Source organism: Olea europaea, unplaced genomic scaffold, assembly GCF_002742605.1.
Source record: "Olea europaea var. sylvestris unplaced genomic scaffold, O_europaea_v1 scaffold1096, whole genome shotgun sequence".
Taxonomy (NCBI): domain Eukaryota; kingdom Viridiplantae; phylum Streptophyta; class Magnoliopsida; order Lamiales; family Oleaceae; genus Olea; species Olea europaea.
The window spans coordinates 152521-171584 of NW_019228323.1; the positions used below are offsets into that span (position 1 = coordinate 152521).

Below are 19064 nucleotides of genomic sequence, written 5' to 3' on the forward strand. Positions count from 1 at the left end.
ATTTCACGATAACTTTGGGTTTGTTTATTTTTGGCGAATTACTAGTCTAATTCGATTGGAATCGAGCCAATGAAAAGTGGTTTTTCATTTCAAGAGGACTTCGGGTTGGCTCGTCTTGGCGAATTGCTAGTCTAAATCGATTGGAATCAAGCCGATGAAAAGTGGCTTTTGATTTCACGATAACTTCAGATTTGTGCATTTTAGGATTGTTGCAAGTCTAAATCGATTGTAATCGAGCCAATGAAAAGTGGCTTTTGATTTCATGATAACGTCGGGTTTGTTCATTTTGGGAAATCGCTCGTCTAGCTCGATTGGGATCGAGCCAATGGAAAGGGGTTTTTCATATCTTTATAACTTCGGGTTTGTTCATTTTGGGGAATTGCTAGTCCAATTCGATTGGAATTGAGCCAATGAAAAGTGATTTTTGATTTCATGGTAACTTTAGGTTTGTCCATTTTTGCGAATTGCTGGTTTAATTCGATTGGAATCGAGCCAATGAGAAGTCATTTTTGATTTCATGGTAACTTCGAGTTTTTTCATTTTGGTGAATTGCTTGTCCAATTCGATTGGAATCGAGCCAATGAAAAGAGGTTTTTGATTTCATGATAACTTTGGATTTGTTCTTTTTGGCGAATTGCTCGTCTAGCTCGATTGGAATCTAGTCAATGAAAAGTGGTTTTTTATTTCATGATAAATTTGGGTTTGTTCATTTTGGTGAATTGCTCGTCTAATTCGATAGGAGTCGAGCCAATGAAAAGTCACTTTTCAATTCAAGATAACTTTGGGTTTGTTCATTTTTGGCGAATTGCTAGTCTAATTCGATTGGAATCGAGCCACTGAAGAGTGGTTTTTGATTTCAAGGTAACTTTGGGTTTGTCCATTTTTGCGAGTTGCTGGTTTAATTCGATTGGAATCGAGCCATTGAAAAGTGGTTTTTCATTTCACGATAACTTTTGGTTTGTTCATTTTGGGGAATTGCTCGTCTAATTCGATTGGAATCGAGCCATTGAAAAGTGGTTTTTCATTTCACGATAACTTTTGGTTTGTTCATTTTGGGGAATTGCTCGTCTAATTCGATTGGAATCGAGCAAATGAAAAGTGGTTTTTGATTTCATGTCAACTTCGGGTTTGTTCATTTTTGGTGAATTTATAGTCAAATTCGATTGGAATTAAGCTAATGAAAAGTGGCTTTTCATTTCAAGATAACTTCGGGTTTGTTCATTTTTGGCGAATTGCTAGTCTAAATCGATTGGAATCGAGCCAATGAAATGTGGCTTTTGATTTCAAGATAACATCGGGTTTTTTCATTTTGGCGAATTGCTCATCTAGTTCATTGGAATCAAGCCAATGAGAAATGGTTTTTCATTTCATGATAACTTTTTGTTTGTTCATTTTGGGGAATTGCTCGTCTAATTCGATAGTAATCGAGCCAATGAAAAGTGGTTTTTGATTTCATTTCAACTTCGGGTTTGTTCATTTTTGGCGAATTACTAGTCTAATTTGATTGGAATCGAGCCAATGAAAAGCGATTTTTGATTTCATGATAACTTTGGGTTTGTTTGTTTTTGGCGAATCGGTGGTCTAATTTGAATTGAATCGAGCCAATGAAAAGTTATTTTTGATTTCATTATAGCTTCGGGTTTATTCATTTTTAACAAATTGCTAGTCTAATTTGATTGGAATCGAGCCAATGAAAAGCGGTTTTTGATTTCATTATAACTTCGGGTTTGTTCGTTTTTGGCGAAATGATAGTCTAAATCTTTTGGAATCGAGCCAATGAAAAGTGGCTTTTAATTTCATGATGACTTTGGGTTTGTTCAATTTGGCGAATTGCTTGTCTAGTTCGATTGGAATCGAACCATTGAAAAGTGGTTTTTCAATCACCATAACTTTTTGTTTGTTCATTCTGGGGAATTGCTCGTCTAATTTGATTGGAATCGAGCAAATGAAAAGTGGTTTTTGATTTCATGTCAACTTCGGGTTTGTTCATTTTTGGCGAATTAGTAGTCTAATTCGATTGGAATCAAGTTAATGAAAAGTGGTTTTTCATTTCAAGATAACTTCGGGTTTGTTCATTTTTGGGAAACTAGTCTAAATTGATTGGAATCGAGCCAATGAAAAGTGGCTTTTGATTTCATGATAACATCGGGTTTTTTCGTTTTAGCAAGTTGCTCGTCTAGTTCGATTGGAATCAAGCCAATGAGAAATGGTTTTTCATTTCATGATGACTTTTGGTTTGTTCGTTTTGGGGAATTGCTCGTCTAATTCGATAGGAATCGAGCCAATGAAAAGTGGTTTTTGATTTCATGTCAACTTTGGGTTTGTTCATTTTTGGCGAATTACTAGTCTATTTCGATTGGAATCGAGCCAACAAAAAGTACTTTTTCATTTCGAGATAACTTCGGGTTTGTACATTTTTGGCTAATTGCTAGTCTAAATCGATTGGAATCGAGCTAATGAAAAGTAGCTTTTGATTTCATGATAACTTCGATTTTGTTCATTTTGGCGAATTGCTTGTCAAGTTCGGTTGGAATCGAGCCAGTGAAAAGTGGTTTTTGATTTCATGGTAACTTCGGGTTTGTTCGGTTTTGGCGAGTTGCTAGTTTAATTCGATTGGAGTCGGGCCAATGAAAAGTTGTTTTTGATTTCATGATAACTTCGGGTTTGTTCATTTTGGCGAATTGCTCGGCCAATTCGATTGGAATCCAGCCAATGAAAAGTAGTTTTTGATTTCATGATAACTTTGGGTTTGTTCTTTTTGGCGAATTGCTCGTCTAGTTCGATTGGAATCGAGCCAGTGAAAAGTGGTTTTTCATTTCATGATAACTTCGGGTTTGTTCATTTTGGTGAATTGCTCGTCTAATTCGATAGTAATCGAGCCAATGAAAAGTCACCTTTCATTTCAAGATAACTTTGGGTTTGTTCGTTTTTGGCGAACTGCTAGTCTAAATCGATTGGAGTCGGGCCAATGAAAAGTGGTTTTTCATTTCACGATAACTACGGGTTTGTTCGTTTTTGGCAAATTACTAATCTAATTCAATTGGAATCGAGCCAATGAAAAGTGGGTTTTCATTTCATGATAACTTTGGGTTTGATCATATTTAGCGAATTGCTAGTCTAATTCAATTGGAATCAAGCCAATGAAAAGCGGTTTTTAATTCATGATAACTTCAGGTTTGTTCATTTTTGGCGAATTGCTAGTCTAATTTGATTGGAATCGAGCCAATGAAGAGTCGTTTTTCATTTCATGATAACTTCGGGTTTTTTCATTTTTGACGAACTGATAGTCTACATCTTTTGGAATCGAGCCAATGAAAATTGGCCTTTAAGTTAATGATAATTCCAGGTTTGGTCATTTTGGCAAATTGCTCGTCTAGTTCGATTGGAATCGAGCCATTGAAAAGTGGTTTTTCATTTCACGATAACTTTTGGTTTGTTCATTTTGGGGAATTGCTCGTCTAATTTGATTGGAATCGAGCAAATGAAAAGTGGTTTTTGATTTCATGTCAACTTCGGGTTTGTTCTTTTTATGCGAATTAGTAGTCTAATTCGATTGGAATCAAGCTAATGAAAAGTTGTTTTTCATTTCAAGATAACTTCGGGTTTGTTCATTTTTGGCGGATTGCTAGTTTAAATCGATTGGAATCACGCCAATGAAAAGTGGCTTTTGATTTTATGATAACATCGGGTTTTCTCATTTTGGCAAATTGCTTGTCTAGTTCGATTGGAATCAAGCCAATGAAAAGTGGTTTTCCATTTCATGGTAACTTTTGGTTTGTTCGTTTTAGGGAATTGCTCGTCTAATTCGATAGGAATCGAGCCAATGAAAAGTGGTTTTTGATTTCATGTCAACTTCGGGTTTGTTCATTTTTGGCGAATTACTAGTCTAATTCGATTGGAAACGAGCCAATGAAAAGTGATTTTTCATTTCAAGATAACTTCGAGTTTGTACATTTTTGGCGAATTGCTAGTCTAAATCGATTGGAATCGAGCAAATGAAAAGTAGCTTTTGATTTCATGATAACTTCGATTTTGTTCATTTTGGCGAATTGCTTGTCTAGTTCGATTGGAATCGAGCTAATGAAAAGTGATTTTTCATTTCATGATAACTTCGGGTTTGTTGATCTTGGGGAATTGCTCGCGTAGTTCGATTGGAATCGAGCCAATGGAAAGGGGTTTTTCATATCTTCATAACTTTGGGTTTGTTCATTTTGGGGAATTTCTCGTCTAATTCGATTGGAATCGAGCCAAGGAAAAGTAGTTTTTGATTTCTTGTTAACTTTAGGTTTGTTCGTTTCTGGCGAATTGCTAGTCTAATTCGATTGGAATCGAGCCAATGAAATGGGGTTTTTCATTTCATGATAACTTCCGATTTGTTCATTTTGGCGAATTGCTCGTCTAATTCGATAGGAATCGAGCCAATGAAAAGTCACTTTCGTTTCAAGATAACTTTGGGTTTGTTTGTTTCTGGCGAACAACTAGTCTAAATCGATTGGAATCGAGCCAATGAAAAGTGGTTTTTGATTTCATGGTAAGTTCGGCTATGTTCGTTTTTGCCGAATTACTAGTCTAATTCGATTTGAATCGAGTCTATGAAAAGTATTTTTTCATTTCATGATAACTTCCATTTTGTTCATTTTTGGCAAATTGCTAGTCTAAATCTTTTGGGATCAAGCAAATGAAACATGGCTTTTGATTTCATGATAACTTCGGGTTTGTTCATTTTTGGCGAACTGCTAGTCTAGTTCGATTGGAATCGAGCCAACGAAAAGTGGTTTTTCATTTCATGATAACTTTTGGTTTGTTCGTTTTGGTAAATTGCTCGTCTAATTCGATAGGAATCGAGCCAATGAAAAGTGGTTTTTGATTTCATGTCAACATTCAGGTTTGTTCATTTTTGCCGAATTACTAGTCTAATTCGATTGGAATCGAGCCAATGAAAAGTGGTTTTTCATTTCAAGATGACTTCGGATTTGTTCGTTTTAGGCGAATTGCCAGTCTAAATGGATTGGAATCGAGCCAATGAAAAGTGGGTTTTGATTTCATGATAACTTCGGGTTTGTTCAGTTTAGGCGTGTTGCTAGTCTAAATCGATTGGAATCGAGCCAATGAAAAGTTGCTTTTGAATTCATGATAACTTCAGGTATGTTCATTTTGGCGAATCGCTCGTCTAGCTCGATTGGAATCGAGCAAATGAAAAGTGATTTTCCATTTTATGATAACTTCAGGTTTATTCGTTTTGGCGAATTGCTCGTCTAAATCGAAAGGAATCGAGCCAATGAAATGTGGTTTTTCATTTCAAGATAACTTCGGGTTTGTTCTTTTTTGGCGAACTGCTAGTCTAAATCGATTGGAATCGAGCCAATGAAAAGTGGTTTTTGATTTCGCGATAAGTTTCGATTTGTTCTTTTTTGTCGATTTACTAGTCTAATTCGATTGGAATCGAGCCAATGAAAAGTGGTTTTTAATTTCAAGAAGACTTCGGGTTTGTTCGTTTTTGGCGAATTGCTAGTCTAAATCGATTGAAATCGAGCCAATGAAAAGTGACTTTTGATTTCATGATAACTTTGGGTTTGTTCATTTCAGAGAATTGCCCGTCTTGTTCGATTGGAATCGAGCCAATGGAAAGGGGTTTTTCATTTCTTCATAACTTTGGGTTCGTTCATTTTTGGCGAACTGCTAGTCTAAATCGATTGGAATCTAGCTAATTAAAATTGGTTTTCGATTTCACGATAACTTCGGGTTTGTTCATTTTTGGCAAATTACTAGTCAATTTCGATTGGAATCAAACCAATGAAAAGTGGTTTTTCATTTCAAGAGGACTTCCGGTTTGTTTGGTTTTGCAAATTGCTAGTCTAAATCGATTGGAATCGAGCCAATGAAAAGTCGCTTTTGATTTCAAAATGACTTCGGGTTTGTTCATTTTAGTCGAATTGCTAGTGTAAATCGATTGGAATCGTGCCAACGAAAAGTAGCTTTTGATTTCATGATAACTTTGGCTTTGTTCAGTTTAGGCGTGTTGCTAGTCTAAATCGATTGGAATTGAGCCAATGAAGAGTGACTTTTGAATTCTTGATAACTTCGGTTTGTTCATTTTGACGAATCGCTCGTCCTGCTCGATTGGAATCAAGCCAATGAAAAGTGGTTTTCCATTTCATGATAACTTCATGTTTGTTCGTTTTGGCGAATTGCTCGTCTAATTCGATAGGAATCCAGCCATTGAAATGTGGTTTTTCATTTTAAGATAACTTCGAGTTTGTTCGTTTTTGGCGAACTGCTAGTATAAATCTATTAGAATTGAGCCAATGAAAAGTGGTTTTTGATTACACGATAACTTCGGGTTTGTTCATTTTTTGCGAATTACTAGTCTAAATCGATTGGAATCGAGCCAATGAAAAGTGGTTTTTCATTTCAAGATGACTTCGGGTTTGTTCGTTTTGGCGAATTGCTAGTCTAAATCGACTGGAATCAAGCCAATGAAAAGTGGTTTTTGATTTCACGATAACTTCGGATTTGTTCATTTTAGGATTGTTGCAAGTCTAAATCAATTGTAATCGAGCTAATGAAAAGTGGCTTTTGATTTCATGATAACTTCGGGTTTGTTCATTTTGGGGAATCGCTCGTCTAGCTCGATTGGAATCGAGCCAATGAAAAGTGGTTTTCCACTTCATGATAACTTCGTGTTTGTTCGTTTTGGCGAATTGCTCGTCTAATTCGATTGGAATCGAGCCAATGAAATGTGGTTTCTCATTCAAGATAACTTCGGGTTTGTTCATTTTTGGTGAATTGCTAGTCTAAATCGATTGGAATCGAGCCAATGAAAAGTGGTTTTTAATTTCACGATAACTTCGGGTTTGTTCCTTTTTGGCAAATTACTAGTCCAATTCGATTGGAATCGAGCCAACGAAAAGTGGATTTTCATTTCAAGATAACTTCAGGATTGATCCTTTTTGGCGAATTGATAGCCTAAATCGATTGGAATCGAGCCAATGAAAAGTGGCTTTTCATTTCGTGATTACTTTGGGTTTGTTCATTTTTGCGAATTGCTCGTCTAGTTCGATTGGAATCGAGCCAATGGAAAGGGATTTTTCATTTCTTGATAAGTTCGGGTTTGTTCATTTTGGCGAACTGCTAGTCGAAATCGATTGGAATCGAGCCAATGAAAAGTGGTTTTTCATTTGATGATATCTTCGGGTTTGTTCTTTTTGGGGAATTGTTGGTCTAAATCGATTGGAATCAAGCCAATGAAAAGTGGCTTTTGATTTCGTGATAACTTCGGGTTTGTTCGTTTTGGCGAATTGCTTTTCTAATTTGATTGGAATCAAGCTAATGAAAAGTGGTTTTAGATTTCATGAGAACTTTGGGTTTGTTTGTTTTTGGCAAATCGGTGGTCTAATTTGAATGGAATCGAGCCAATGAAAAGTTATTTTTGATTTCAAGATAACTTCGGGTTTATTCATTTTTAGCGAATTGCTGGTCTAATTCGATTGGAATCGAGCCAATGAAAAGCAGTATTTGATTTCATGATAACTTCGGGTTTGTTCATTTTTGGCGAATTGCTAGTCTAATTCGATTGGAATTGAGCTAATGAAAAGTGGTTTTTATTTCATGGTAACTTTGGGTTTGTTCATTTTTGGCGAATTGATAGTCTAAATCTTTTGGAATCGAGCCAATGAGAAGTGGTTTTCATTTCATGATAACTTTTGGTTAATTGCTCGTCTAATTCGATAGGAATCGAGCCAATGAAAAGTGATTTTTCATTTCAAGATAAGCGAATTGCTAGTCTAAATCGATTGGAATCGAGCCAATGAAAATTGGCTTTTGATTTCATGATAACTTCGATTTTGTTCATTTTAGCGAATTGCTTGTCTAGTTTGGTTGGAATCGAGCCAATGAAAAGTGGTTTTTCATTTCATGATAACTTCGGGTTTGTTGATCTTGGCGAATTGGTCATGTTGTTCGATTGGAATCGAGCCAATGGAAAGGGGTTTTTCATATCTTGATAACTTCGGGTTTGTTCATTTTGGAGAATTGCTAGTCCAATTCGATTGGAATTGAGCCAATGAAAAGTGATTTTTGAATTCATGGTAACTTTAGGTTTGTCCATTTTTGCGAATTGCTGGTTTAATTCGATTGGAATCGAACCAATGAGAAGTAGTTTTTGATTTCATGATAACTTCGGGTTTGTTTGTTTTGGCGAATCGCTCGTCCAATTCGATTAGAATCGAGCCAATGAAAAGAGGTTTTTGATTTCATGATAACTTTCAGTTTGTTCTTTTTGGCGAATTGCTCGTCTAGTTCGATTGGAATCGAGTCAATGAAAAGTGGTTTTTTATTTCATGATAAATTTGGGTTTGTTCGTTTTGGTGAATTGCTCGTCTAATTCGATAGGAATCGAGCCAATGAAAAGTCACTTTTCATTTCAAGATAACTTTGGGTTTGTTCATTTTTGGCGAATTGCTGGTCTAATTCGACTGGAATCAAGCCACTGAAGAGTGGTTTTTGATTTCAAGGTAACTTTGGGTTTGTCCATTTTTCCGAGTTGCTGGTTTAATTCGATTGGAATCGAGCCATTGAAAAGTTGTTTTTCATTTCACGATAACTTTTGGTTTGTTCATTTTGGGGAATTGCTCGTCTAATTCGATTTGAATCGAGCAAATGAAAAGTGGTTTTTGATTTCATGTCAACTTCGGGTTTGTTCTTTTTATGCGAATTAGTAGTCTAATTCGATTGGAATCAAGCTAATGAAAAGTTGTTTTTCATTTCAAGTTAACTTCGGGTTTGTTCATTTTTGGCGAATTGCTAGTCTAAATCGATTGGAGTCGAGCCAATGAAATGTGGCTTTTGATTTCATGATAACATCGGGTTTTTTCGTTTTAACGAATTGCTCATCTAGTTCGATTGGAATCAAGCTAATGAGAAATGGTTTTTCATTTCATGATAACTTTTGGTTTGTTCATTTTGGGGAATTGCTCGTCTAATTCGATAGTAATCGAGCCAATGAAAAGTGGTTTTTGATTTCTTGTGAACTTCGTGTTTGTTCATTTTTGGCGAATTACTAGTCTAATTCGATTGGAGTCCAATGAAAAGTGCTTTTTCATTTCAAGATAACCTCGGGTTTGTACATTTTGGCAAATTGCTTTTCTAATTTGATTGAAATCAAGCTAATGAAAATTGGTTTTTGATTTCATGATAACTTTGGGTTTGTTTGTTTTTAGCGAATTGCTGGTCTAATTCGATTGGAATCGAGCCATTGAAAAGAGCATTTGATTCATGATAACTTCGGGTTTGTTCGTTTTCGCGAATTGCTACTCTAATTCGATTGGAATCAAGCCAATGAAAAGTGGTTTTTCATTTCATGATAACTTCGGGTTTGTTCGTTTTTGGCGAGTTGATAGTCTAAATCTTTTGGAATCGAGCCAATGAGAAGTGGCTTTTCATTTCATGATAACTTTTGGTTTGTTCGTTTTGCGAAAATGCTCGTCTAATTCGATAAGAATCGAGCCAATGAAAAGTGGTTTTTGATTTCATGTCAACTTCGGGTATGTTCTTTTTTTGCGAATTACTAGTCTAATTCGATTGGAATCGAGCTAATGAAAAGTGATTTTTCATTTCAAGATAAGCGAATTGCTAGTCTAAATCGATTGGAATCGAGCCAATGAAAAGTGGCTTTTGATTTCATGATAACTTCGATTTTGTTCATTTTAGCGAATTGCTTGTCTAGTTTGGTTGGAATTGAGCCAATGAAAAGTGGTTTTTAATTTCATGATAACTTCGGTTTTTTTCATTTTTGGCAAATCGCTAGTCTAAATCTTTTGGGATCGAGCCAATGAAACTTGGATTTTGATTTCATGATAACTTAAGGTTTGTTCATTTTGGCGAATTGTCGGTCTAGTTCGATTGGAATTGAGCAATGAAAAGTGGTTTTTTATTTCCTGATAACTTCGGGTTTGTTCATTTTTGGCCAATTGCTAGTCTAATTCGATTGGAATCGAGCAAATGAAAAGTGGTTTTTCATTTCTTGATAACTTAGGGTTGTCCATTTTTGGAGAATTGCTAGTCTAAATCTTTTGGAATCGAGCTAATGAAAAGTTGCTTTTGATTTCAAGAAAACTTCAGGTTTGTTCCTTTTGTCAAATTGCTCGTCTTGTTCGATGTTAATCGAGCCAATGAAAAGTGGTTTTTCATTTCATGATAACTTCGGGTTTGTTCATTTTTGGCGAGTTGCTAGTCTAAATCAATTGGAATAGAGCCATTGAAAAGTGGCTTTTGATTTCTTGATAACTTTGGCTTTGTTCGTTTTTAGCGAATTGCTGGTCTAATTTGATTGGAATCAAGCCAATGAAAAGTTGTTTTTGATTTTATGGTAACTTTGGGTTTGTTCGTTTTTGGCAAGTTGCTGGTTTAATTCGATTGGAATAGAGCCAATGAAGAGTTATTTTTGATTTCATGATAACTTCGAGTTTGTTCGTTTTGGCGGATTGCTTGTCCAATTCCATTGGAATCCAGCCAATGAAAAGTTGTTTTTTATTTCATGATAACTTCGGTTTTGTTCTTTTTGGCGAATTGCTCGTCTAGTTCGATTGGAATCGAGCCAGTGAAAAGTGGTTTTTCATTTCATGATAACTTCGGGTTTGTTCATTTTGGTGAATTGCTTGCCTAACTCAATAGGAATTGAGCCAATGAAAAGTCACTTTTAATTTCAAGATAACTTTGGGTTTGTTCGTTTTTGGCGAACTGCTAGTCTAAATCGATTGGAGTCGGGCCAATGAAAAGTGGTTTTTGATTTCACGATAACTTCGGGTTTGTTCCTTTTTGGCAAATTACTAGTCTAATTCGATTGGAATCGAGCCAATGAAATGTGGCTTTTGATTTCTTGATAACTTCGGGTTTGTTCATTTTGGCGAATTGCTCGTCTAGTTCGACTGGAATCGAGCCAATGGAAAGGGATTTTTCATATCTTGATAAGTTCAGGTTTGTTCGTTTTGGCGAACTGCTAGTCGAAATCGATTGGAATGGAGCCAATGAAAAGTGGTTTTTCATTTGATGATATCTTTGGGTTTGTTCGTTTTTGGGAAATTGTTGGGCTAAATCGATTGGAATCGAGCCAATGAAAATTGGCTTTTGATTTCGTGATAATTTCGGGTTTGTTCGTTTTGGCGAATTGCTTTTCTAATTTGATTGGAATCAAGCTAATGAAAAGTGGTTTTTGATTTGATGATAACTTTGGATTTGTTTGTTTTTAGCAAATCGGTGGTCTAATTTGAATGGAATTGAGCCAATGAAAAGTTATTTTTGATTTTATGATAACTTCAGGTTTATTCATTTTTAGCGAATTGCTAGGCTAATTCGATTGGAATCGAGCCAATGAAATGCGATTTTTGATTTCATGATAACTTCGGATTTGTTCGTTTTTGACGACTTGCTAGTCTAATTTGATTGGAATCGAGCCAATGAAAAGTGGTTTTTCATTTCATGATAACTTCGAGTTTGTTCGTTTTTGGCGAATTGATAGTCGATATCTTTTGGAATCGAGCCAATGAAATGTGGCTTTTAATTTCAGGATAACTTCGGATTTGTTCATTTTGGCGAATTGCTCATCTAGTTCGATTGGAATCGAGCCATTGAAAAGTGGTTTTTCATTTCATGATAACTTTTCGTTTGTTCATTTTGGGGAATTGCTCGTCTAATTCGATTGGAATCGAGCCAATGAAAAGTGGTTTTTATTTCATGTCAACTTCGGGTTTGTTCAATTTTGACGAATTAGTAGTCTAATTCGATTAGAATCAAGCTAATGAAAAGTGGTTTTTCATTTCAAGATAACTTCAGGTTTCTTCATTCTTGGCGAGTTGCTAGTCTAAATCGATTGGAATCGAGCCAATGAAAAGTGGCTTTTGATTTCATGATAACATTGGGTTTTTTGTTTTGGCGAATTGCTCGTCTAGTTCGATTGGAATCGAGCCAGTGAAAAGTGGTTTTTCATTTCTTGATAACTTCGGGTTTGTTCATTTTGGTGAATTGCTCGTCTAATTCGATAGGAATCGAGCCAATGAAAAGTCACCTTTCATTTCAAGATAACTTTGGGTTTGGTCGTTTTTGGGGAATTGCTAGTCTAAATCGATTGGAGTCGAGCCAGTGAAAAGTGGTTTTTCATTTCATGATAACTTCGGGTTTGTTCATTTTGGTGAATTGCTCATCTAATTCGATAGGAATCGAGCCAATGAAAAGTGGGTTTTCATTTCAAGATAACTTTGGGTTTGTTCGTTTTTGGGGAACTGCTAGTCTAAATCGATTGGAATCAAGCCAATGAAATGTGGCTTTTGATTTCTTGATAACTTCGGGTTTGTTCATTTTGGCGATTTGCTTGTCTAGTTCGACTGGAATCGAGCCAATGGAAAGGGATTTTTCATATCTTGATAAGTTCGGGTTTGTTCGTTTTGGCGAACTGCTAGTCGAAATCGATTGGAATGACGCCAATGAAAAGTGGTTTTTCATTTGACGATATCTTCGGGTTTGTTCATTTTTGGGGAATTGTTGGTCTAAATCAATTGGAATCGAGCCAATGAAAAGTGGCTTTTTCATTTCAAGATAACTTCGGGCTTGTACATTTTTGGCGAATTGCTAGTCTAAATCGATTGGAATCGAGCCAATGAAAAGTGGCTTTGATTTCATGATAGCTTCGATTTTGTTAATTTTGGCAAATTGCTTGTCTAGTTTGGTTGGAATCGAACCAATGAAAAGTGGTTTTTCATTTCATGATAACTTCGGGTTTCTTGATTTTGGCGAATTGCTCGTGTAGTTTGATTGGAAACGAGCCAATGGAAAGGGGTTTTTCATATCTTGATAACTTCGAGTTTGTTCATTTTAGGGAATTGCTCGTCTAATTCAATTGGAATCGAGCCAAGGAAAAGTAGTTTTTGATTTCTTGTTAACTTCGGGTTTGTTCGTTTCTGGCGAATTGCTAGTCTAATTCGATTGGAACCAAGCCAATGAAAAGGGGTTTTTCATTTCATGATAGCTTCGGGCTTGTTCATTTTGGCGAATTGCTCGTCTAATTCGATAGAAATTGAGCTAATGAAAAGTCACTTTCATTTCTAGATAACATTGGGTTTGTTCGCTTTTGGCGAACTGCTAGTCTAAATCGATTGGAATCGAGCCAATGAAAAGTGGTTTTTGATTTCATGATAAGTTCGGCTATGTTCGTTTTTGGTGAATTACTAGTCTAATTCGATTGGAATCGAGCCAATGAAAAGTGGTTTTTCATTTCATGATAACTTCAGTTTTGTTCATTTTTGGCAAATCACTAGTCTAAATCTTTTGGGATCGAGCCAATGAAACGTGGATTTTGATTTCATGATAACTTCGAGTTTGTTCATTTTGGCGAATTGCCCATCTAGTTCGATTGGAATTGAGCAATGAAAAGTGGTTTTTTATTTATTGATAACTTTGGGTTTGTTCATTTTTGGCCAATTGATCTAATTCGATTGGAATCGAGCCAATGAAAAGTGGTTTTTCATTTCTTGATAACTTAGGGTTGTCCATTTTTGGAGAATTGCTAGTCTAAATCCTTTGGAATCGAGCTAATGAAAAGTGGCTTTTGATTTCATGAAAACTTCGGGTTTGTTCCTTTTACCAAATTGCTCATCTTGTTCGATGTTAATCGAGCCAATGAAAAGTGGTTTTTCAATTCATAATAACTTCGGGTTTGTTCTTTTTGGCGACTTGCTAGTCTAAATCAATTGGAATGGAGCCAATGAAAAGTGGCTTTTGATTTCTTGATAACTTTGGCTCTGTTCGTTTTTGGCGAATTGCTGGTCTAATTCGATTGGAATCGAGCAAATGAAAAGTTGTTTTTGATTTTATGGTAACTTTGGGTTTTTTCATTTTTGGCAAGTTGCTGGTTTAATTCGATTGGAATCGAGCCTATGAAAATTTATTTTTGATTTCATGATAACTTCGGGTTTGTTCGTTTTGGCGAATTGCTCGTCCAATTTGATTGGAATCCAGCCAATGAAAAGTGGTTTTTGATTTCATGATAACTTCGGGTTTGTTCTTTTTGGCGAATTGCTCGTCTAGTTCGATTGGAATCGAGCCAGTGAAAAGTGGTTTTTCATTTCATGATAACTTCGGGTTTGTTCATTTTGGTGAATTGCTCGTCTAACTCGATAGGAATCGAGGGAATGAAAAGTCACTTTTCATTTCAAGATAACTTCGGGTTCGTTCGTTTTTGGCGAACTGCTAGTCTGAATCGATTGGAGTCAGGCCAATGAAAAGTGGTTTTTGATTTCACGATAACTTCGGGTTTGTTCCTTTTTGGCAAATTACTAGTCTAATTCAATTGGAATCGAGCCAATGAAAAGTGGGTTTTCATTTCAAGATAACTTCGGGTTTGATCATATTTGGCGAATTGCTAGTCTAAATCAATTGGAATTGAGCCAATGAAATGTGGCTTTTGATTTCTTGATAACTTCGGGTTTGTTCATTTTGGTGAATTGCTCATCTATTTCGATTGGAATCGAGCCATTGAAAAGTGGTTTTTCATTTTATAATAACTTTTCGTTTGTTCATTTTGGGGAATTGCTCGTCTAATTCGATTGGAAACGAGCCAATAAAAAGTGGTTTTTTATTTCCTGTCAACATTGGGTTTGTTCAATTTTGACGAATTAGTACTCTAATTCGATTGGAATCAAGCTAATGAAAAGTGGTTTTCCATTTCGAGATAACTTCGGGTTTGTTCATTTTTGGCGGGTTGCTAGTCTAAATCGATTGGAATCGAGCTAATGAAAACTGGCTTTTGATTTCATGATAACATCGGGTTTTTTTTGTTTTGGCGAATTGCTCATCTGGTTCGATTGGAATCGAGCCAATGGAAAGCGGGTTTCATTTCTTGATAAGTTCGGGCTTGTTCGTTTAGGCGAACTGCTAGTCGAAATCGATTGGAATCATGCCAATGAAAAGTGGTTTTTCATTTGATGATATCTTCGGGTTTGTTCGTTTTTGGGGAATTGTTGGTCTAAATCGATTGGAATCAAGCCAATGAAAAGTGGCCTTTGATTTCGTGATAGCTTCGGGTTTGTTCGTTTTGGCGAATTGCTTTTCTAATTTGATTGGAATCAAGCTAATGAAAAGTGGTTTTTGATTTCATGATAACTTTGGGTTTGTTTGTTTTTGGCGAATCGGTGGTCTAATTTGAATGGAATCGAGCCAATGAAAAGTTATTTTTGATTTCAAGATAACTTCAGGTTTATTCGTTTTTAGCGAATTGCTAGTCTAATTCGATTGGAATCGAGCCAATGAAAAGCGGTTTTTGATTTCATGATAACTTCAGGTTTGTTCGTTTTTGGCGAATTGCTAGTCTAATTCGATTGGAATCAAGCCAATGAAAAGTGGTTTTTGATTTCATGATAACTTCAGGTTTGTTCGTTTTTGGCGAATTGCTAGTCTAATTCGATTGGAATCAAGCCAATGAAAAGTGGTTTTTCATTTCATGATAACTTCGGGTTTGTTTATTTTTAGCGAATTGATAGTCTAAATCTTATGGAATCGAGCTAATGAGAAGTGGTTTTTCATTTCATGATAACTTTTGGTTTGTTCATTTTGGGGAATTACTCATCTAATTCGATAGGAATCGAGCAATGAAAAGTGGTTTTTGATTTCATGTCAACTTCGGGTATGTTCATTTTTGGCGAATTACTAGTCTAATTCGATTGGAATCGAGCTAATGAAAAGTGCTTTTTCATTTCAAGATAACTTCGGGTTTGTACATTTTTGGCGAATTGCTAGTCTAAATCGATTGGAATCGAGCCAATGCAAAGTGGCTTTTGATTTCATAATAGCTTCAATTTTGTTCATTTTGGCGAATTGCTTGTCTAGTTTGGTTGGAATCGAGCCAATGAAAAGTGGTTTTTCATTTTATGATAACTTCGGTTTTGTTCATTTTTGGCAAATCGCTAGTCTAAATCTTTTGGGATCGAGCCAATGAAACGTGGATTTTGATTTCATGATAACTTCGGGTTTGTTCATTTTAGCGAATTGCCCGTCTAGTTCGATTGGAATTGAGCAAAGAAAAGTGGTTTTTGATTTCTTGATAACTTCAGGTTTGTTCGTTTTTGACGAATTGCTAGTCTAATTCGATTGGAATCGAGCCAATGAAAAGTGGTTTTTCATTTCTTGATAACTTCGGGTTTTTCATTTTTGGCGAATTGCTAGTCTAAATCTTTTGGAATTGAGCTAATGAATAGTGGCTTTTGATTACATGATAACTCCGGGTTTGTTCCTTTCGCCAAATTGCTCGTCTTGTTCGATCGGAATCGAGCCAATGAAAAGTGGTTTTTCATTTCATGGTAACTTTGGGTTTGTTCATTTTTGGCGAGTTGCTAGTCTAAATCAATTGGAATCGAGCCAATAAAAATGGCTTTTAATTTCTTGATAACTTTGTGTCACGCCCCCAAATTAACATTGATATTTCACAACCTAGATATAGAATTTTACGTATATTTTTTTCTTCGAGTTTGTTAACTTCTAATCACCTGTGACACGATCATATAACATATCGAAACCCAAAATCATATTGCCATAATCCGACATATATTCAGAGCTTATAAACATGTCTACAGGCCATTTCAGAAGTACTCTATATAGGATTCCAAAATATAACCCTACAAATGGCAGCCTACAAAATAACCCTACAGGTCGTCATCCATGTACATTGAACTCTGGAATCCTAGAGGAGCTCCACAGCTAGCTATGCTCTCTATGTAGTTCCATGTTCACCTACAATGCAAGAACTACATAAGCCAATGCTTAGTAAGCAAAATCATGCATGTCCTGAAAATGAGTAATAACGCCATATGACACCATGCCATTTACTTTAAATATCACGATAAAAAGTATCATATTTCAATATTCGTCAAAGTCGACTAGAAATCATTTCACTTGAAATCTTTCATTTCATTGGGCCCTTGACCCACCTACTATGCACCGAATAGAGCTCTGCATAATATCAATATCAATAATCAAGTGGCCAATATGAAATCGACACCGGCGAGTGGACCATCCTCTCGTGACCACTAGAGGCCCATCCCCTAACTACCCCTATGATCACCCAAGAAGTCTCCCACCCGACAGCGCCAATAATCATAACAAGGGCATAGTCGAGTGGTCCGCCCTCCCGTGATCACCAAAGGCCCATCCCCTATCTACCTTTGCAATCACCCAGGAAGTAACACCCGCAATGCCAAACATATCACATAAACATGCCTCAGATGTCTTGGTGCCCTAGTAGTGGTCAATAAAACATTTATAATGAAACTCACTTTGAAATCATGTTTTGCATGCAGGATTTTCAACCATGTCACATGTCGTGCATGAATATGAAAATGCTCATAAATGAAAATCGATGTCAATAGGTTACGCAATCTCATACTTAATGATCGTAACCACCATATGATGTGCTATAAGCCTCTTATCAAAGTTATGTAGATATTTCAACATTACTATGTCACATATACTAGGTTCTTGCATCGTAGTTGCAAATGGATTTTCACTTACCTTTCGCCTTTATGTGTGTAAGCTCCTATGGAGTGTGTATCAATTCCCTTTTTCGCTCAACGTCGAAAAGTCGCCTGTATTATCATCTAATATTAAATACAATCCTCCATTTAATAATCTTAACACACACAATCCCAAAATACGCCCATTCATGCCAAAACAATTTAGACAAAATCATTATTTCAAGTTACCGATGGCATTACAAACTAATCCAATAAGTCTCGCTATCTCTCGAGTCCAATTATGAACGTCAGCGTCATCCAATTGTTTTCAACAACCTAGTATTCCTTAGGATATATTTTCTAGGCCCAAGAGTTCATTAGGGGACATCTAAATGTTGAAATCACATTAAATACCCAAATGGACAGAATCTGTTTTCTAGGTTTCCATCACCGTCCACTCATTTTTCAAATTCTTTTTCACGTCCTTACCTACATTTAACGGTTCCCAAACTTTTACCACACACCTATAACATATATGTGAAGATAATCAGATCATAACATTGTGACAAATGAAGTGTTTGGAGCTTCAAAAACAGTCCATTTTCCACTACACAAAATCAGGCAGTTTTTCCCTTTGACTGTTTTCAGTTTCCGTTTTATTATGATACCAACAGGATTCTAGGCCATTAAAATCATTTCTACACTCCCTACTTACATATAAAAACGTTCATATTGACATATATAAGTTAAACACTAAGTATCATCCCAAAATCAAGGTATAAATCACTCAATCCAGCAATCCCTCATCTCTGTCCAGATTACTTTCTTTCAAATTCTTGCAATTAATTACCCCTATTTATGCATCATAACATCATTAACAACACTCCAACTTAATTAAAAACAAGTTCAGATGTTTAAGAAATCATAAACCCCTTAAGAAATAATAGAAACAAACCTCAAAACTGTGGAGTAACAAAGCTGTTCAGAAATTCCAGCTTCCTGTTTCTAATTCTCTTTGGCTGTTTCACCCTCTTTTCACTTGGAATCACTTAGGGACGAGTTAAGGGAGTTAATATATTATCTAGGAGGTAAATGAGTGGTCTTTAAATAGTTGAAGTCGTGCATATTACTTAAGGATTAAGAATATCATGGGCTGCAGCCACCTCAAGCAATCAAGGTGAGTCACTAAGCAGGAGCTGTCATCTTGGCTGCAATACTTGACTTTTCTACCATTATTTTTGTGTCCATTTATGATATTTAAGATATATATTCATCCTATATTAAGTCCTTGGGGATTAGACACGAAATTTATGCCTTAGGGATGAAGCAATTATATATTAAAGTGAAAATCCCCTAGCATGAGCTGTCCAAGAAGGAGGTGGCTTCTTGCAGCCAACTTTGACTTCTCCCTTGCACCACATGGAGCCATATGCGACTTAGAAGAGTTATAAATATCTTATGTGAAGTTCTAAGGACTTATAGGACGTGTTGGAGGCTTAAGGTTGTAGGAATTGAGTGCTAAAATGACAAACATCCCAAATGCGAGGTGTTCAAGCATGAGGTGGTCACTTG

The 19064-nt window shown here is 36.1% G+C and overlaps 1 long non-coding RNA gene across 1 annotated transcript; it reads right to left on the reverse strand.

The window, feature by feature from the left end:
* Nucleotides 1-16732: 16732 nt before the first annotated feature.
* On the reverse strand, nucleotides 16733-18580 carry LOC111373260. The gene is made up of 3 exons (XR_002698927.1): nucleotides 18448-18580; nucleotides 17551-17624; nucleotides 16733-16773 (listed from the first exon to the last, which is right to left on the reverse strand). It is a non-coding gene; the product is annotated as an uncharacterized LOC111373260 (long non-coding RNA).
* Between the last annotated feature and the right edge of the window lie 484 nt (nucleotides 18581-19064).